This window comes from Lynx canadensis, chromosome D1, assembly GCF_007474595.2.
Source record: "Lynx canadensis isolate LIC74 chromosome D1, mLynCan4.pri.v2, whole genome shotgun sequence".
Classification (NCBI taxonomy): domain Eukaryota; kingdom Metazoa; phylum Chordata; class Mammalia; order Carnivora; family Felidae; genus Lynx; species Lynx canadensis.
Window position 1 is genome coordinate 32,380,734 of NC_044312.2, and position 22,074 is coordinate 32,402,807.

Here is a 22,074-nt window from a genome sequence, read left to right on the forward strand (position 1 = left end):
CCCTGAGTTAACCATGAGGTATTTGAAAATGGAATTATGTACAAATGTCACACTGGGCCCCAAGACTAAGAAAGCCAAAAACTGATCCTATAAGGGTACTCCTCTCAAATCCTCAATTCTAGGATTTGTGATGAGTATCAGCCAAGCACTCAATTCTTTTCCATTTGATTTAGGTTGTCTTCCTTACTTGGGTCTGTCATGATCATCTATGTGGAAATGAGCCCCTAACTCCAGAGAGGAACTGGCAAAGATGTTCACTCTAAAGTAAACTAGGTTATGTTTAGACCACAGCACAACCAGGAAGCTTCTGAATGTATATGCATCCTGGAGGGGTTTGCTAAATTTCAGATTTTTTTTTTTAACGAAGGGAAAGTGTGAACACAGTCCCACACTACCACAAATTATGCAGTCCAGTTTCCCACATTTGGGGAAATTGCAGGGGTCAGCACATCCAGAGTGCAATAGATAAGCCTTGCCCTAGGAAAACCACCCTTGTGATTATGGTATCTCCCCTGCCAGGTAAGTATTGCTAAGTGTCAAATTTCAATGTGCAATAGGTTTGAAAACAAAACACACTTAGGAAGCCTTCAAACAGAAGGGCAGTCTGGACTAGTGGTTGTTATTATGTGTCATATAAACAGGGACAGTTTATTTAGCAAAAACTTGGAAGTATTATGGTTGCCAGAGGAGATAGGAACATAATCCATTATCCTTCAGTGCTAAATGAATTCAAACTGTGACTTGTTTTCCTCAGCCACCATGAGCTTTGTTTTCTGATGGGATTCAGCTGAATCTGGATTGGAAAAAGGAACTAAAATAATTAACTGTACACCTCACAGTCTGGATCTGGCAACTTTTAAAGTCGAAGGCAGGACCTAGAGTTAAACATTATCATGTTGCCAGAGAAGAACAGAGCACTTTAAATTGTTCCCAGTTTTCATGTCTCTGGCTGCAGGAAGTGGCATGGAGAGGAACAAAATGGATCAGCCTTAGTTCAGTTGAGACTCCTTATTCAACAGGATACAGCATCCTACATCCTTTTCACTCATCTTTGAATTTTGCACATGCCAGTCCTCAAGGCATTCCTTGTGGAAAGTTACCCCTGCAAAACCCAGGATGGACTCCACAGATTTTGTGGTAAATCATTTGGGGAAATGTTATATACTTTATCTCCTTCTTGAAGATTCATAATGCTCTTAGTCATCTTATAGACTCTGAGAAGTTCTTAAGTCAAAAATTTTTATTTTTTTTTTGTATTCCTTTACAAATACTCTTTTAGTCCAGCATTTTTGAAATTTATATAACCATTGTTAAAAGACAAACTGAGGGCTAAATGTGTAAGGGCCACTAAGGAATCTACTGCTGAAATCATTGTTACACTATATGCTAACAAATTTGGATGTAAATTTTAAAAAATAAAAAATGAAATTAAAAAAAAAGATAAACTGAGACCTAAAAACTCCACCAAAAAACTATTAGAAGTAATAAAGGAATTCAGTAAACTTGCAAAAATTAAAGCCCAGAAATCAGTTGGGTTTCTATATGCTAATTAATACCCCCAAATCAGTTGTGTTTCTATACACTAATAATGAAGTAGCAGAAAGAGAAATTAATAAAAAAAATCCATTTACAATTGCAACAAAAAATAATAAAATACCTACAAATAAACCTAATAAAAAGATAAAAGACTTGTGATCAGGAAACTATACAACATTGATGAAGGAAACTGAAAATGACATAAACAAATGGAAAGATATTCCTTGCTCCTGCATTGGAAGTATCAAAATTGTTAAAATGTCTGTACTACCCAAAGCATCCCTATCCAAATACACGTAACATTTTTCACAGAACTAGAACAAATAGTACTAAAATTTGTATGAAACCCCAACAGACCCTGAGTAGCCAAAGCAATCTTAAGAAAGAACAAAGCTGGAGGCACACAATCCCAGATTTCAAGGTATACTACAAAGCTCTAGTAATTAAAACAGTATGGTACTGGCACAAAACCAGACATAGATAAATGGAACAGAAAAGAAAGCCCAGAAATAAGCCCACACTTTTATGGTCAATTAATCTATGACAAAAAGGCAAGAATATACAATGGGGAGAAGTAAATTTCTTCAACAAATGTTTTTGGAAAAATTGGTCAGCTACCTGAAAAAGAATGAAACTGGACCACTTACACCATACACAAAAATAAACGGAAAATAGATTAGAGACCTAAATGTGACACCTGAAACCATAAAATTACTAGAAGAGAACACAAGCAGTAGTTTCTTGACATCAACCATAGCAACATTTTTCTACATATGTTTCCCAAGGCAAGGAAAACAAAAGCAAAATTAAACTACTGGGTGTGGAGTTATTTTTTAGAAAGTGCATTGTAAGCCCTGGGGAAGTGAATGGGGTAATTGCTGAAATGTCAGTGATGTTCTGGTCTCAAGAACGCAAGTGCTCTATGAAATTCAGAGGCCCATGATCTCCCAGGAGCCTGGGAATGACCCACTGTAATTGTCTAGCAGTCCTTGAGACTATACATCTTCCCTGCATGCTTTCATGTAAACACCAGATGTATGTTTGATCTATGTCTGGAGGCTCCTTGTGTTTTCCTCCCATGCTTTGACATTCTTTGATCTTTATAACAGGTGAACATGAAGTAAAGATTACGTGAAGTTTGCTGCTGCTGCTGTTTTGCTAGCAGAGGACAGCCCTGCATGTCTGCTCAGTTTCAGTGTCTGAGAACTTTTTCTTCAGTGCCTGGCTACAAGTGGCACCCCAGCAGGTACCAGCAGACAACTGGATCCCTGCTGTGAACCTCATCTCTCAAACCAAAAAACAGGAATAGGACATCTGCTGTTCAGGTAGGAACTATCAGCACTGAAAGCCCATGACATTCATTCAGGTAGGAACTACGTGCACTTAATGCCCACCATGAGATGAAAAATTTATCCCTAATCTTTTCTGTTCCAATCAGGCATGCAGAAACCCCTCGTTGTCTTGTTTCTTTTAATTTTGTTTTCATGTTCTCTTGTCATGGGGATTAGCTATTTAAACAGGAGAATATACATAAGGAGCAACTCCATATGCTTTTGCACTCATCAGGATGTAAAGTCTCAGACAAAGATCTGACCCAATTGCGCTCTATAATTTATCAGCAATGGCCATAGTACCCTGCTGAGGGGTCCCTTGAAATGGCCAATTGGGAGTGCATAATGTACTGCTTAAAAATGCTCTTGGCCCAATAAAAATCTCTCATTTACACACCTGGAATGCCACATTGCTATTCATATTTTACAAGAAAAACCTGATTGAAATAGCTGGCAGGACTTGGGGAAAAAGAATAAAAAAATAAAAAAGTTATGCCTCTGCTCATCTCTCTGAGCTAACAGGCTTTAAGACAGTGAGACCTCTTTCTCTGTCCCCTGAGCTTTTATTCATCTCCAGCCTTGTTGGTGGCACCTCACTTCTTCTGCCTTTCTTTCCCTCCTCCTACTTCTACACCCCCTGGGATGCAACCTACATGACTGACTTCTATACCTTCTAGGTGCCTCTGGCACCATCACTGTCAAGGAGCAAGGAGCACACCCTTGGACTTAAACCACCCACTTCAAATTTCCTCACCAATATCCCAAATAAAAATTGACAATGGTAAACATATTGCTTGACTTTTAAATGGACTCAAATGGAACATACTTGTTATTTAAACTACTTTAAGTTTATTGATTTAATTAAGATAGGCCCATCTTTAAAATTATCAACATAAAATATAAAAATTCTTCTACCTAAGTTTACTAAAAGTCAAATAAGCTCATGTTATCTTTGTTGCAATTTGTTAACAAAATGACAACTTAAAATGATGGCTAATTCTCCTCAAAGATTTTCATGGGTAATTGTTAAGATAGCTTTCAAGGCCCTTGGTAACCTAAAACTTTAAGGTTTTATTTGGAAGATAAACTGGATTAAATTCATTGCACATTTAGGCCTTTTCCAAATTGGATGAAATTCTAAAGCATTACTCACTAAACATAGGTTTGTGCTTTTGGCTTCTTATGATAAAAGAACTAAGAATATTTAAATCTGTTAAAAAACTTGTTTCATGCTTAATTGATTCATAAATTTGCCATCTAAAAAATCCTACTATAACAGATAGTTCACAGTTGGTTGCTACTTAGTTTTCACTGGAGACTAAGGTTTCTAAGAGTTAAAATTCTGCTAAACATAATTAATACTGATGAAAATAAGAAAAGTTACTGTTTGCAGAAAAGTAGGAGATATGTAAAAAAGATATAAGGAATGGGAATGCATTTTTTGCTAAAGGTTAAAAAGAAAGTAATTTTGCCCAAAATGAGACTGATTGTTTGAAAAAAATATGGCTTGGGACAAAATCTAAATACAAAGAAAAGTTGTAGAAGGTTCGTAAAAAAATCTTTGGGGAAAAATTTATATATGGTTAGGACAGACTAAGGTTGAAATAAATGGATTTTAAAAATACACTGATACAATATTAAAATTCTGCTTTTCTCTCCATTCAAAAAGTTTTTTTGGATTGTGGATCTGCTCTTAAAAAAATGTAAACAAAGTTCATTTCTCTTTTGTCTGCCAAAAAATTCCCAGGAGGAGCCAAGATGGTGGAACAGCATGGAAGCTTTTTGTGTGTCTTGTGTCCATGAAATACAGCCAGACCAACACTAAACCATCCTACACACCTAGAAAACTGGAGGATTAACACAACAATCTGCACAACCTGAACCACAGAATTCAGCAGGTATGCGGCACAGAGAGGTGAACTTCAGGAGCAAGAAGCTGCAAAAGGTAGGGAACTGCTTTTGAAGGAGGAGAGAGGATGGAGACTGGGGAAAGGGGGGAGAATATGGGAAAATCACCCCTCCCCAAAAGCAGCTGGAAAGAAAGTGGAAATTGGAAAGAGCCACAAGGACTAAACTAAAAAGGGAGAAAGGAGAAAGGAGAGGGTTTAAATTCCATAAAGACTATAAACAAGGGGAGTGCAAAGGCTGCAACCCCACAGCTCGTTACCTGGCAGTGCTCTGGTGGGAAGGGTGAATCCCCAGGAGCAGAGTGGGGTCCAGGAGGTTCTCAGGCCACAAGGAGAAAAGCAGTTCCACTGCTGGAAGGACATTTGGTAGAGACTGTTGAAGCTACCTGGTCCCAGCAGACCCCGGAAAGCAGCCACATTCACTGGTGTTGGGGCAAGGTCATTAAGGGTGAAGCCAGGTGCCAGATGTGTGTTGTGATTTTCCATAATCCCTGAGATGTTGCTGCTACACTGGCTCACGAATATTTTCTGGGATGGGCTGGCACCTGGCCGCAGTCTTGGGGCACTGGCAACAACAGGGTCCAGCAGGCGTACCTGCGTGCAGCCGATATTTGGCCATTGCCCATTCAGCCATTGCTGGGTGAGACCCTCCCGCCGAGGGGCAGAAAGCATCAAAGCCACAGTCCTTCAGAAGTAAGGGGCTGGGGAAAACAGCCACATCTGAGATAAAACGGGAGAGAGGTACTGCCTGAGGCCTGGTCACAGACAGTGAAGAAGCAGGGAGTGGATGAGAGCTGAAGACAGAGGATGGGTGCATGATTGCTGATCTGAGAGAAGAGACTGGGTGGCCGGGTGGTGCCATTTTCACTGCTCCTGCGCATGTGCATACACACCTACGAACCCCACAACAATCCACCCCAGTAGGCTAGCAGCACCATCTAGTGGAGAGCAGAGCTGTTACACTGAGCCCCACCCAACTGGGCCAACTTCGCTCTTCGGGATCACAAGTCTCACTGCCGGCTTGGTTTATGGACTATAGAGAGCTACATAGACCGACTTCTAGGGGAAAACGAAACAATTTCAGTCCTACTTCAATCTGTTGGCAGGCTCATCTGTTCAATTTTCTTTCTTTTTTTTCTTTTTCCTTTTTCTCTATTACAATTATTTTCTTGTTCTTAAATATAGAAAGAGAAAAAATTCATTTTTATTTTCAATTTTTATTAAAAATATATTTCTTACATTTTTTACTTTTCTGTAAATTTTTTCAAATTCTACTTCCATCATTTTATTTTGGTCTACTTCAGTGTACTCACCTTTTCAAATTTTCAAACAATTTCCTTTTTTTCTTTCTTTTTCTTTTTCTCTTGTTTCTTTTCTTTTTCTTGAATGCAGAAAGAGAAAAAACTTCTTTTTTACTTTCAATTTCTATTAAAAATAGTTTTATTTCATTTTCATTACTATATTTTTTTACTGTTATGTAAATGTTTTTCAAATTCTATTCTACTTCCATCATTTTACTTTAGTCTACTACAGTGTATTCACTTTCTCAAATTTTCAAAGGATTTTTTTCTTTTTCAATCTTTTTTCTCTTTTTTGTTTCTTTTCTTTTTTCTTAAATACAGAAAAAGAAAAAAATGAAAAAATTCATATTTATTTTTAATTTCTATTAAAATATTTTTCTTTAATTTTTTTTCTACTATATTATTTTTGTGTATATTTTTTCAAATTCTATTTTACCACCATCATCTCATTTTTGTCCACTTCAGTATATTCATTTTTTCAAATTCTCAAATGATTTCTTTTTTTCTCTCCCCCCCTTTTTTTCTCTAATCTGTCAAACCACATTCAACACCCAGACCAAAACTCACCTACAATCTAGCATCATCTATTCAATTTGTGTGTGTGTTTTTAATTTTTAATTTTAATATTTTATTAATTGTAATTTTTTTAATTTCAATTTTTCTACCTCATTAATTCCTTTTCTCCCTTCAAAATGACAAAACTAAGGAATTCACCCCAAAAGAAAGAGTACAAAGAAACGACAGCCAGGGACTTAACCAACACAGATATAAGAAAGATGTCTGAATCAGAATTTAGAATCACGATAATAAGAATACTAGCTGGAGTTGAAAATAGATTAGAATGCCTTTCTGCAGAGGTAAGAGAAGTAAAAATAGCCAGAATGAAGTTAAAAATGCTATAACTGAGCTGCAATCACAGGTGGATGCAGTGGCAGCAAGGATGGATGAAGCAGTGAAATAGAGGAGAAAATTATAGAGAATAACGAAGCAGAAAAAAAGAGGGAGATTAAGGCAAAAGAGCATGATTTAAGAATTAGAGAAATCAGTGACTCATTAAAAAGGAACAACATCAGAATCATAGGGGTCTCAGAAGAGGAAGAGAGAGAAATAGGAGTAGAAGAGTTATGTGAGCAAATCAAAGCAGAAAACTTTCCTAACCTGCGGAAAGACACAGACATTAAAATCCAGGAAGATTAGATTCAACAAAAACTGACCATCAACAAGGCATATCATAGTCAGATTCACAAAATACTCAGGCAAGGAGAGAATCATGAAAGCAGCAAGGGAAAAAAAGTTCCTAACTTACAAGGGAAGACAGATCAGGTTTGCAGCAGACCTATCCACAGAAACTTGGCAGGCCAGAAGGGAGAGATGGGATATATTCAGTGTGCTGAATCAGAAAAATATGCATCCAAGAATTCTTTTTTTTAATATCAAATTTATTGTCAAATTGGTTTTCATTTTGTGCTCATCCCAAATGGTGCCCTCCTCAATACCCATCACCCACCCTCCCCTCCCTCCAACCCCCCCTGAGCCCCCAGTTTGTTCTCAGCTTTTAAGAGTCTCTTATGCTTTGGCTCTCTCCCACTCTAACCTCTTTTTTTTTTCTTCCCCTTCCCCACGGACTTCTGTTAAGTTTCTCAGGATCCACATGAGAGTGCAAACATATGGTATCTGTTTTTCTCTCGGTATGACTTATATCACATAGCATAACACTCTCCAGTTCCATCCGCGTTGCTACAAAAGGCCATATTTCATTCTTTCTCATTGCCATGTAGTATTCCATTGTGCATATAAACCACAATTTCTTTCTCCATTCGTCAGTTGATGGACATTTAGGCTCTTTCCATAATTTGGCTATTGTTGAGAGTGCTGCTTTAAACTTTGGGGTAAAGCGCCCCTATACATCAGCACTCCTGTATCTCTTGGGTAAATTCCTAGCAGTGCTATTGCTAGGTCATAGGGCAGATCTATTTTTAATTTTTTGAGGAACCTCTACACTCTTCCAGAGTGGCTGCACCAGTTTGCATTCCCACCAACAGTGCAAGAGGGTTCCCATATCTCCACATCCTCTTCAGCATCTATAGTCTCCTGATTTGTTCATTTTAGCCACCCTGACTGGCGTGAGGTGATATCTGAGTGTGGTTTTGATTTGTATTTCCCTGATGAGGAGCGATGTTGAGCATCTTTTCTTGTGCCTGTTGGCCATCTGGATCTTTTCTTTAGAGAAGTGTCTATTCATGTTTTCTGCCCATTTCTTGACTGGATTATTTGTTTTTTGGGTGTGGAGTTTGGTGAGCTCTTTATAGATTTTGGATACTAGCCCTTTGATATGTCATTTGAAAATATCTTTTCCCATTCTGTCTGTTGCCTTTTAGTTTTGTTGATTATTTCCTTTGCAGTGCAGAAGCTTTTTATCTTCATTAGGTCCCGTAGTTCATTTTTGCTTTCAATCCCCTTGCCTTTGGGCATGTGTCAAGTAAGAAATTGCTGCGGCTGAGGTCAGAGAGGTTTTTTTCCTGCTTTCTCCTCTAGGGTTTTGATGGTTTCCTGCCTCACATTCAGGTCCTTTATCCATTTTGGATTGTTTTTGTGAATGGTGTAAGAAAGTGGTCTAGTTTCATCCTTCTGCATGTAGTTGTCCAGTTCTCCCAGCACCATTTGTTAAAGAGACTGTCATTTTTCCATTGGATATTCTTTCCTGCTTTGTCAAAGATGAGTTGGCCATACGTTTGTGGGTCTAGTTCTGGGGTTTCTATTCTATTCCATTGGTCTATTCTATTCTATTCCATTGTGTCTGTTTTTGTGCCAATCCCATGCTGTCTTGATGATGGCAGCTTTGTAGTAGAGGCTAAAGTCTGGGATTGTGATGCCTCCTGCTTTGGTCTTCTACTTCAAAATTACTTTGGATATTTGGGGCCTTTTGTGGTTCCGTACAAATTTTAGGATTGCTTGTTCTAGTTTTGAGAAGAATGCTGGTGCAATTTTGATTGGGTTTGCACTGAATGTATAGATAGCTTTGGGTAGTATTGACATTTTGACAATATTTATTCTTCCAATCCATGAGCACGGAATGCTTTTCCATTTCTTTATATCTTCTTCAATTACCTTCATAAGCTTTCTATAGTTTTCAGCATACAGATCTTTTACATCTGTGGTTAGGTTTATTCCTAGGTATTTTATGCTTCTTGGTGCAATTGTGAATGGGATCAGTTTCTTTATTTGTCTTTCTGTTGCTTCATTGTTACTGTATAAGAATGCACCTGATTTCTGTACATTGATTTTTGTATCCTGCAACTTCGCTGAATTCATGTATCAGTTCTAGCAGACTTTTGGTGGAGTCTATCAGATTTGCCACGTGTAATATCATGTCATATGCAAAAAGTGAAAGCTTGACTTCATCTTTGCCAATTTGGATGCCTTTGATTTTCTTTTGGTGTCTGATTGCTGACGCTAGCACATCCAACACTATGTTAAACAACAGCGGTGAGGGGCGCCTGGGTGGCTCAGTCGGTTAAGCGTCCGACTCACGGATCTCATGGTCCGTGAGTTCGAGCCCCGCGTCAGGCTCTGGGCTGATGGCTCAGAGCCTGGAACCTGCTTCTGATTCTGTGTCTCCCTCTCTCTCTGCCCCTCCCCCGTTCATGCTCTGTCTCTCTCTGTCTCAAAAATAAATAAAACGTTAAAAAAAATTTAAAAAATTGGTAACAGCCCCAGGGACTAAACTAAAAAGGGAGAAAGGAGAAAGAAAAGGGTTTAAATTACATTAAGACTGTAAACAAGGGGAGCGCAAAGGCTGCAACTCTGCAGCTTGATACCTGGCAGTGCTCTGGTGGGAAAGGTGAATTTCCAGGAACAGAGTGGGGTCCGGGAGGTTCTTGGGTCACATGGGGAAAAGAGGTTCCACTGCTGGAAGGACACTTGGTAAAGACTGTTGAAGCCACCTGGTCCCATCAGACCCCGGAAGGCAGACACATTTGCTGGTGCTGGGGCAAGGTTGCTGAGGGTGAAGCCTGGTGTCAGATGTATGTTGCGATTTTCCATGGTCCCTGAAACGCTGAGGCTACACTGTCTCGCGATTTTCTTGGGGGGGGGGGTGGGCTGGCACCTGGCTGCAGTCTCAGAGCACCAAGAATAGCAGGATCCAGCGGGGGTTCCCAGGTGCAGCCAACATTCGGCCATTGCTCATTTGGCCATCGCTCGGTGATACCCTCCCACAGAGGGGTGTAGCTGGTCAAAGCCGCAGTCCTTTGGAAGTAAGGGGCCAGGGAAAACAGACGCATCTGAGACAAAACTTGGGAGAGAGGTACTGCCTGGGGCCTGGTCACAGAGAGTGGAAAAGCAGGGAGTGGATGAGAGCTGAAGACGGAGGACCAGTGCATAACTGCTGATCCGGAAGAACAGACTGAGTGCCTGGGTGGCGCCATTTTTCACCACTCCAGCGCATGCACATGTGCACCGACAAGCACCACAACAATCCACCCCAGTAGGCTAGCAGCACCATCTAGGGGAGAGTGGAGCTGTTACACCAAGCCCTGCCCAACTGGGCCAACTTCACTCTTCAAGAACACAAACCTCACCACCGACTTAATCTATGGACCATAAAGAGCTACATGGACTGACCTCTAGGGGAAACCAAAGCAATTTCAGTCCTACTTCAATCTGTTAGCAGGTTCATCGATTCAATTTTTTTCTCTCTTTTTCCTTTTTCTCTTTTACAATTCTTTCCTTTTTCTTGAATACAGAAAGAGAGAAGACACATTTTTATTTTTAATTTTTATTAAACAATATCTTTCTTTAATTTTTATTACTATATTTTTTACTTTTGTGTAAATTTTTTCAAATTCTACTTTACTTCCATCATTTTATCTTAGTCTACTTCAGTGTATTCACTTTTTCAAATTTTTAAACAATTTCCTTTATTTTCTTTTTCTTTTTTTTTCCTTTTCTTTTCTTTTTCTTGAACACAAAAAGAGTAAAACTTCATTTTTACTTTCAATTTCTTTTAAAAATAGTTTCATTTAATTTTTATTACTATATTTTTTGCTTTTATGTATTTTTTTGCAAATTCTATCTTACGCCCATTATTTTATTTTAATCTACTACAGTGGATTCACTTCTTCAAATTTTCAAACTATTCTTTTGTGTTTCTTTTTTTCTTTTTCTCTTTATTTTTTTTCAATATATGAAGTTTATTGTCAAATTGGTTTCCATACAACACCCAGTGCTCATCCCAAAAGGTGCCCTCCTCAATACCCATCACCCACCCTCCCCTCCCTCCCACCCCCCATCAACCCTCAGTTTTTTCTCAGTTTTTAACAGTCTCTTATGCTTTGGCTCTCTCCCATTCTAACCTCTTTTTTTTTTCCTTCCCCTCCCCCATGGGTTTCTGTTAAGTATCTCAGGATCCACATAAGAGTGAAACCATATGAGATCTGTCTTTTTATGTATGGCTTATTTCACTTAGCATAACACTCTCCAGTTCCATCCATGTTGCTACAAAGGGCCATATTTCATTCCTTCTCATTGCCACGTAGTACTCCATTGTGTATGTAAACCACAATTTCTTTATCCATTCATCAGTTGATGGACATTTAGGCTCTTTCCATAATTTGGCTATTGTTGAGAGTGCTGCTATAAACATTGGGGTACAAGTGCCCCTATCATCAGTACTCCTGTATCCCTTGGGTAAATTCCTAGCAGTGCTATTGCTGGGTCATAGGGTAGGTCTATTTTTAATTTTCCGAGGAACCTCCATCCTGTTTTCCAGAGTGGCTGCACCAATTTGCATTCCCACCAACAGTGCAAGAAGGTTCCCCTTTCTCCACATCCTGTCCAGCATCTATGTCTCCTGATTTGTTCATTTTGGCCACTCTGACTGGCGTGAGGTGATACCTGAGTGTGGTTTTGATTTGTATTTCCCTGATGAGGAGTGACGTTGAGCATCTTTTCATGTGCCTGCTGGCCATCTGGATGTCTTCTTTAGAGAAGTGTCTATTCATGTTTTCTGCTCATTTCTTCACTGGGTTATTTGTTTTTCGGGTGTGGAGTTTGGTGAGCTCTTTATAGATTTTGGATACTAGCCCTTTGTCCGATATGTCACTTGCAAATACCTTTTCCCATTCCGTTGGTTGCCTTTTAGCTTTGTTGGTTGTTTCCTTTGTTATGCAGAAGCTTTTTATCTTCATAAGGTCCAGTAGTTCATTTTTGCTTTTAATTCCCTTGCCTTTGGGGATGTGTCAAGTAAGAAATTGCTAGGGCTGAGGTCAGAGAGGTCTTTTCCTGCTTTCTGCTCTAGGGTTTTGATGGTTTCCTGTCTCACATTCAGATCCTTTATGCATTTTGAGTTTATTTTTGTGAATGGTGTGAGAAAGTGGTCTAGTTTCAATCTTCTGCATGTTGCTGTCCAGTTCTCCCAGCACCATTTGTTAAAGAGACTGTCATTTTCCATTGGATGTTCTTTTCTGCTTTGTCAAAGATGAGTTGGCCATACATTTGTGGGTCTAGTTCTGGGGTTTCTATTCTATGCCATTGGTCTATGAGTCTGTTTTTGTGCCAATACCATGTTGTCTTGATGATTACAGCTTTGTAGTAGAGGCTAAAGTCTGGGATTGTGATGCCTCCTGCTTTGGCCTTCTTCTTCAAAATTACTTTGGCTATTTGGGGCCTTTTGTGGTTCCATATGAATTTTAGGATTAGTTGTTCTAGCTTTGAGAAGGATGCTGGTGCAATTTTGATTGGGATTGCATTGAATGTGTAGATAGCTTTGGGTAGTATTGACATTTTGACAATATTTATTCTTCCAATCCATGAGCACGGAATGCTTTTCCATTTCTTTATACCTTCTTCAATTTCCTTCATAAGCTTTCTATAGTTTTCAGCATACAGATCTTTTACATCTTGGGTTAGATTTATTCCTAGGTATTTTATGCTTCTTGGTGCAATTGTGAATGGGATCAGTTTCTTTATTTGTCTTTCTGTTGCTTCATTGTTAGTGTGTAAGAATGCAACTGATTTCTGTACATTGATTTTGTATCCTGCAACTTTGCTGAATTCATGTATCATTTCTAGCAGACTTTTGGTGGACTCTATCGGATTTTCCATGTATAATATCATGTCATCTGCAAAAAGTGAAAGCTTAACTTCATCTTTGCCATTTTTGATGCCTTTGATTTCCTTTTGGTGTCTGATTGCTGATGCTAGCACTTCCAACACTATGTTAAACAACAGCGGTGAGAGTGGACATCCCTGTCGTGTTCCTGATCTCAGGGAAAAAGCTCTCAGTTTTTCTCCATTGAGGATGATGTTAGCTGTGGGCTTTTCATAAATGGCTTTTATGATCTTTAAGTATGTTCCTTCTATCCCTACTTTCTCGAGGGTTTTTATTAAGAAATGTTGCTGAATTTTGTCAAAGGCCTCTTCTACATCGATTGACAGGATCATATGGTTCTTATCTCTTCTTTTATTAATGTGATGTATCATGTTGATTGATTTGCGAATGTTGATCCAGCCCTGCAGCCCAGGAATGAATCCCACTTGATCATGGTGAATAATTCTTTTTATGTGCTGTTGAATTCGATTTGCTAGTATCTTATTGAGAATTTTTGCATCCATATTCATCAGGGATATTGGCCTGTAGTTCTCTTTTTTTACTGGGTCTCTGTCTGGTTTAGGAATCAAAGTAATACCGGCTTCATAGAATGAGTCTGGAAGTTTTTCTTCCCTTTCTATTTGTTGGAATAGCTTGAGAAGGATAGGTATTATCTCTGCTTTAAACGTCTGGTAGAACTCCCCTGGGAAGCCATCGGGTCCTGGACTCTTATTTGTTGGGAGATGTTTGATAACTGATTCCATTTCTTTGCTGGTTATGGGTCTGTTCAAGGTTTCTATTTCTTCCTGTTTGAGTTTTGGAAGTGTGTGGGTATTTAGGAATTTATCCATTTCTTCCAGGTTGTCCAATTTGTTGGCATATAATTTTTCATAGTGTTCCCTGATAATTGCTTATATTTCTGAGGGATTGGTTGTAATAATTCCATTTTCATTCATGATTTTATCTATTTGGGCCATCTCCCTTTTCTTTGTGAGAAGCCTGGCTAGAGGTTTATCAATTTTGTTTATTTTTTTCAAAAAACCCACTCTTGCTTTCATTGCTCTGTTTTTTTTTCCTTTGGATTCTATATTGTTTATTTCTGCTCTGATATTTATTATTTCTCTTCTTCTTCTGGGTTTGGGGTGTCTTTGCTGTTCTGCTTCTAGTTCCTTTAGGTGTGCTGTTAGATTTTGTATTTAGGATTTTTCTTGTTTCTTGAGATAGGCCTGGATTGCGATGTGTTTTCCTTTCAGGACTGCCTTCACTGCGTCCCAAAGCGTTTTGATTGTTGTATTTTCATTTTCATTTATTTCCATATATATTTTTAAATTTCTTCTCTAATTGCCTGGTTGACCCATTCATTCGTTAGTAGGGTGTTCTTTAACCTCCATGCTTTTGGAGGTTTTCATCCTTTTTCCTGTGGTTGATTTCAAGCTTCATACCATTGTGGTCTGAAAGTATGCATGGTATGATCTCAATTCTTGTATACTTATGAAGGGCTGTTTTGTGACCCAGCATGTGATCTATCTTGGAGAATGTTGCGTGTGCACTCAAGAAGAAAGTATACTCTGTTGCTTTGGGATGCAGAGTTCTAATTATATCTGTCAAGTCCATCTGATCCAATATATCATTCAGGGCCCTTGTTTCTTTTTTTTTTTTTTTTTCTTTTTTTTTTTTAATATATATATGAAATTTATTGACAAATTGGTTTCCATACAACACCCAGTGCTCATCCCAAAAGGTGCCCTCCTCAATACCCATCACCCACCCTCCCCTCCCTCCCACCCCCCATCAACCCTCAGTTTGTTCTCAGTTTTTTAACAGTCTCTTATGCTTTGGCTCTCTCCCACTCTAACCTCTTTTTTTTTTTCCTTCCCCTCCCCCATGGGTTCCTGTTAAGTTTCTCAGGATCCACATAAGAGTGAAACCATATGGTATCTGTCTTTCTCTGTATGGCTTATTTCACTTAGCATTACACTCTCCAGTTCCATCCACGTTGCTACAAAAGGCCATATTTCATTTTTTCTCATTGCCACATAGTATTCCATTGTGTATATATACCACAATTTCTTTATCCATTCATCAGTTGATGGACATTTAGGCTCTTTCCATAATTTGGCTATTGTTGAGAGTGCTGCTATGAACATTGGGGTACAAGTGCCCCTATGCATCAGTACTCCTGTATCCCTTGGATAAATTCCTAGCAGTGCTATTGCTGGGTCATAGGGTAGGTCTATTTTTAATTTTCTGAGGAACCTCCACACTGCTTTCCGGAGCGGCTGCACCAATTTGCATTCCCACCAACAGTGCAAGAGGGTTCCCGTTTCTCCACATCCTCTCCAGCATCTATAGTCTCCTGATTTGTTCATTTTGGCAGGGCCCTTGTTTCTTTATTGATCCTGTGTCTAGATGATCTGTCCATTGCTATAAGTGGAGTATTAAAGTCCCCTGCAATTAACACATTCTTATCAAGAAGGTTGCTTATGTTTCTGATTAATCGTTTTATATATTTGGGGGCTCCCATATTTGGCGCATAGACATTTATAATTGTTATCTCTTCCTGATGTATAGACCCTGCAATGATTATATAATGCCCTTTTTCATCTCTTGTACAGCCTTTACTTTAAAGTCTAGTTTGTCTGATATAAGTATGGCAGCTCCAGCTTTCTTTTGACTTCCAGTAGCGTGATAGATAGTTCTCCAACCCCTCACTTGCAATCTGAAGGTGTCCTCAGGTCTAAAATGAGTCTCTTGTAGACAGCAAATAGATGGGTCTTGTTTTTTGTTTTTTGTTTTTTGTTTTTTTATCCATTCTGATACCCTATGTCTTTTGGTTGGAGCATTTAGTCCATTTATATTCAGTGTTATTATAGAAAGATTTGGGTTTAGAGTCATTGTGATGTCTGTAGATTTCATGCTTGTAGTGATGTCTCTGGTACTTTGTCTCAAAGGATCCCCCTTAGGATCTCTTGTAGGGATGGTTTAGTGGTGATGAATTCCTTCAGTTTTTGTTTGTTTGGGAAGACCTTTATCTCTCCTTCTATTCTGAATGACAGACTTGCTGGGTAAAGGATTCTTGGCTGCATATTTTTTCTGTTCATCACACTGAAGATTTCCTGCCATTTCTTTAGCCTGCCAAGTTTCAGTAGATAGATCTGCCACTAGTCTTATGGGTCTCCCTTTGTAAGTTAGAGACTGTTTAACCCCAGCTGCTTTTGGAATTTTCTCTTTACCATTGTATTTTGCCAGTTTCCGTATGACATGTGATGCAGAAAATTGATTCAAATTATGTCTGAAGGGAGTTCTCTGTGCCTCTTGGATTTCAATGCCTTTTTCCCTCCCCAGATCAGGGAAGTTCTCAGCTATGATTTGTTCAAGTACACCTTCAGCCCCTTTCTCTCTTTCTCTTCTGGAATTCCTATAATACGGATATTGTTCCATTTGATTGCATCACTTAGTTCTCTAATTCTCCCCTCATACTCCTGGATTTTTTTTATCTCTCTTTTTCTCAGCTTCCTCTTTTTCCATAATTTTATCTTCTAATTCACCTAATCTCTCCTCTGCCTCTTCAATGCAAGCTGTCGTTGCCTCCATTTTATTTTGCAGCTCATTTATAGCATCTTTTAGCTCCTCCTGACTGTTTCTTAGTCCCTTGATCTCTGTAGTAATAGATTCTCTGCTGTTCTCTATACTTTTTTCAAGCCCAGCGATTAACTTTGTGACTATTATTTTAATTCATTTTCTGTTACATTGCTTAAATTGTTTTGGATCGGTTCGTTAGCTGTCGCTATTTCCTGGAGTTTCATTTGAGGAGAATTCTTCCATTTCGTCATTTTGGATAGTCCCTGAAGTGGCGTGGAACTGCAGGGGACTTGCCCTGTGCTGTCTGGAGTAAGTTGAGTTGGTGGGCGGGGCTGCATTCAGACCTGGTGCCTGCCCCCAGCCCACCGCTGGGGCCACAGTCAGACTGGTGTGTACCTTATCTTCCCCTCTCTCAGGGGCAGGACTCACTGTGGAGTGGTGTGGCCCCGGCCTGGGCTACTTGCACACTGATAGGCTTGTGGTGCTGCTTCTATGGGATCCGGCATATTAGCTGGGGTGGATCTGCAAGCTGCATAGCGGCGGGAGGGGCAGGCTCAACTCACTTTGCCTTGGGTGGTCCGCTAGGGAGGGGCCCTGTTGCACTGGGAGGGAGGCAGATCCGTCCTTTTCCGTGGTCCTCTTGTCTATGCTTTGCTCTGGAGAGTCTGTTCCGCTAATCTTCTGGCAGTTTTCTGGGTTATTTAGGCAGATATGGGTGGAATCTGATCAGCAGGACGTGGTGAGCCCAGTGTCCTCCTACGTCACCATCTTCCAAAGCCAAGAATTCTTTATCCAGAAAGGCTGTCATTCAAAATAGAAGGAGAGATAAAAAGTTTCCCAGACAAAAATTAAAGGAGTTTGTGACCACTGAACCAGCCCTGCAAGAAATGTTAAGGGGGACTTTCTGAGGGGACAAAAGATGAAAATATATAATAAACAAACAAGCAAACAAACAAATAAATAAACAAATATCAAAAGCAACAAAAGATTAGAAAGGACCAGAGAACACCACCAGAAACTCCAACTCTACAAGCATCATAATGGCAATAAATTCATATCTTTCAGTACTCACTCTAAACGTCAGTGGACTCAATGCTCCAACCAAAAGACATAGAGTAACTGAATGGATAAGAAAACAAGATCCATCTATATTATGTTTACAAGAGACCCACTTTAGACCTAAAGACACCTTCAGATTGAAAGTAAGGGGATGGAGAACCATCTATCATGCTAATGGTCAACAAAAGAAAGCAGGAGTAGCCATACTTATATCAGACAATCTAGACTTTAAAATAAAGACTGTATCAAAGGATGCAGAAGGGCATTATATCATAATCAAGGAGTCTATAGACCAAGAAGACCTAACAATTGTAAACATTTATGCGCCAAATGTGACAGCACCCAAATATATACATAAATTAATCACAAACAGAAAGAAACTCATCAATAGTAGTACCTTAATGGTAGGAGACCTCAATAACCCACTCACAACAATGGACAGATCATCTAATCAAAAAATCAACAAGGAAACAATGGCTTTGAATGACACACTGGACCAGATGGACTTAACAGATATATTCGGAACATTTCATCCTAAAGCAGCAGAATATACATTCTTCTCCAGTGCACAAGGAACCTTCTCCAGAATAGACCATATACTGGGACACAAATCAGCCCTAAGTAAGTACAAAAAGATCGATATCATACCGTGCATATTTTCAGACCACAACGCTACGAAACTTGAAATCAACCACAAGAAAAAATTTGGAAATGTAACAAATACTTGGAGACTGAAGAACAACCTAGTAAAGAATGAATGGGCTAACCAAGCAGCTAAAGAGGAAATTAAAAAGTATGTGGAAGCCAATGAAAATGATAATACCACAACCCAAAACCTCTGGGATGCAGCAAAGGCAGTCATAAGAGGAAAGTATATAGCAATCCAGGCCTTCCTAAAGAAGGAAGAAAGATCTCAGATACACAACCTAACCTTATACCTTAAGGAGCTGGAAAAAGAACAGCAAATAAAACTCATAACAAGCAGAAGACAGGAAATAATAATGATTACAGCAGAAATCAATGCTACCGAAAAAAAAAAAAAAAACAAACAAACACTAGAACAGATCAATGAAACCAAAAGCTGGTTCTTTCAAAGAATTAACAAAATTGATAAACCACTAGCCGGTTTGATTAAGAAGAGAAAGGTAAAGACCCGGATAAATAAAATCAAGAATGAAAGAGGAGAGATCACAACCAACACAACGGAAAGAAAAACAATAATAAGAGAATATTATGATTAACTATATGCCAATAAAATGGGTAATCTGGAAGAAATGGACCAATTCCTAGAAACATATACACTACCAAAACTGAAACAGGAAGAAATAGAAAATTTGAACAGACCCATAACCAGTAAGGAAATCGAATTAGTAATCAAAAATGTCTCCAAAAACAAGGGTCCAGGCCAGATGGCTTTGCAGGGGAATTCTATCAAACATTTAAGGAAGAGTTAACACCTATTCTCTTGAAGGTGTTCCAAAAAATAGAAATGGAAGGAAAACTTCCAAATTCTTTTTATGAAGCCAGCATTACCTTGATTCTAAAACCAGACAGAGACCCCACTAAAAAGGAGAACTATAGACCAATTTCCCTGATGAACATGGATACAAAACTCCTCAACAAGATATTAGCCAAGTGGACCCAATGATACATTAAAAATGTTTTTCACCATGACCAAATGGGATTTATACCTGGGATGCAGGGCTGGTTCAGTATCTGCAAAACAATTAATGTGATGCATCACATCAATAAAAGAAAGGACAAGAACCATATGACCCTCTCAATATATGCAGAGAAAGCATTTGAGAAAATGCAGGATCCTTTCTTGGTAAAAACCCTCAAGAAAGTAGGGATAGAAGGAGCATACCTCGAGATCATAAAAGCCATATATGAACGACCCAACGCTAATATCATCCTCAATGGGGAAAAACTGAGAGCTTTCCCCCGAAGGTCAGGAACAAGACAGGGATGTTCACTCTCACCACTGTTATTCAACTTAGTATTGGAAGTCTTAGCCACTGCAATCAAACAACACAAAGAAATAAAAGGCATCCAAATCGGCCAGGAGGAGGTCAAACGTTCACTCTTCACAGATGGCATGATCGTCTCTATGGAAAACCCAAAAGATTCCACCAAAAAACTGCTAGAACTGATTCATGAATTCAGCAAAGTTGCAGGATATAAAATCAATGCACAGAAATCGTTTGCATTCCTATACACCAACAATGATGTGACAGAAAGAGAAATCAAGGAATGGATCCCATTTACAGTTGCACCAAAAACTATAAAATACCTAGGAATAAATCTAGCCAAAGAGGTGAAAAATCTATACACTGAAAACTATATAAACCTTATGAAAGAAATTGAAAAAAATACACAATAAAGGGGAAAATATTCCATGCTCCTGGATAGGAAGAACAAATATTGTTAAAATGTCAATGCTACCCAAAGCAATCTACATATTCAACGTGATCCCTACCAAAGTAACACCAGCATTCTTCACACAGATAGAACAAATAATCCTAAAATTTGTATAGAACCATTAAAGACCCCGAATAGCCAAAGCAATCTTAAAAAATAAAACCAAAGCAGGAGGCATCACAATCCCAGACTTCAAGCTGTACTACAAAGCTGTAATCATCAAGACAGTATGGTACTGGCAGAAGAACAGACACTCAAATCAATGGAATAGAATAGAGAGCCCAGAAATGGACCCACAAACATATGGCCAACTAATCTTCGAGAAAGCAGGAAAGAATATCCAATGGAATAAAGACAGTCTCTTCAGCAAGTGGTTCTGGGAAAACTGGACAGCGACATGCAGAAGAATGAACCTGGACCACTTTCTTACACCATACACAAAAATAAACTCAAAGTGGATGAAAGACCTCAATGTAAGACAGGAAGCCATCAAAATCCTCGAGGAGAAAGCAGGCAAAAGCTTCTTTGATCTTGCCCGCAGCAATCTCTTACTCAACACGTCTCCAGAGGCAAGGGAAACAAAAGCAAAAATGAACTACTGGGACCTCATCAAAATAAAAAGCTTTTGCACAGTGAAGGAAACAATCAGCAAAACTAAAAGGCAACTGACAGAATGGGACAAGATGTTTGCAAATAACATATCACATAAAGGGTTAGTATCCAAAAATCTACAAAGGATTATCAAACTCAACACCAAAAAAAAAAATAATAATAATAATCCAGTGAAGAAATGGGCGACAGACATGAATAGACACTTCTCCAAAGAAGACATCCAGATGGCCAACCGACACATGAAAAAATTCTCAACATCACTCATAATCAGGGAAATACAAATCAAATCCACAATGAGATACCACCTTACACTTGTCAGAATGGTTAACATTAACAACTCAGCCAACAACAGATGTTGTTGAGGATGCGGAGATAGAGGATCTCTTTTACATTGTTGGTGGGAATGCAAGCTTGTGCAGCCACTCTGGAAAACAGCATGGATGTTTCTCAAAAATCTGAAAATAGAACTATGCATTACTACCCAACAATTGCACTACTAGGCATTTATCCATAGGATACAGGTGTGCTGTTTCGAAGGGAACATACACCCCCATGTTTATAGCAGCACTATCAACAATAGCCAAAGTATGGAAAGAGCCCAAATGTCCATCAATGGATGAGTGGATAAAGAAGAAGTGCATATATATATACAATGGAGTATTACTCAGCAATCAAAAAAGAATGAAATCTTGCCATTTGCAACTATGTGGATGGAACTGGAGGGTATTATTCTAAGCGAAATTAGTTAGAGAAAGACAAAAATCATATGACTTCACTCATATGAGGACTTTAAGAGATAAAACAGATGAACATAAGGGAAGGGAAACAAAAATATATGAAACCGGGAGGGGGGGGGGAAACAGAAGAGACTCCTAAATATGGAGAACAAACTGAGGGTTACTGGAGGGAATATGGGAGGGCGGATGGGCTAAAGGAGGTAGGTTTTGCTAGCAACTATATAAAGCTACATATTTGTCTTAAAAATTTCTTATTGCTACCCTGGTTAAATAAATAATTAAAATTTATAATAATCTATAATCCTATTTAGGATGTGCTTTGTAACTTTGTAAAGTGTTAACAAACTTCCCAAGAATTAAATCGTAAATAAAATCTTTTTAACAGTTGGGCCTTTGTATTTCTTATTTTACTTAGAAAGCCCTGTCTGGCAAATAATAAGAAAACTTAGGTTATATTGCTTTTGGGTCAGTGCTATAATTGCTCATTTATATATAATT

The 22,074-nt window shown here is 38.8% G+C and overlaps 1 non-coding gene across 1 annotated transcript; it reads right to left on the reverse strand.

Annotated features, from left to right (window-relative positions):
* Positions 1 to 363: 363 nt before the first annotated feature.
* Positions 364 to 527, reverse strand: LOC115526650. Its single transcript, XR_003972698.1, has one exon. It is a non-coding gene; the product is annotated as a U1 spliceosomal RNA (small nuclear RNA).
* Between the last annotated feature and the right edge of the window lie 21,547 nt (positions 528 to 22,074).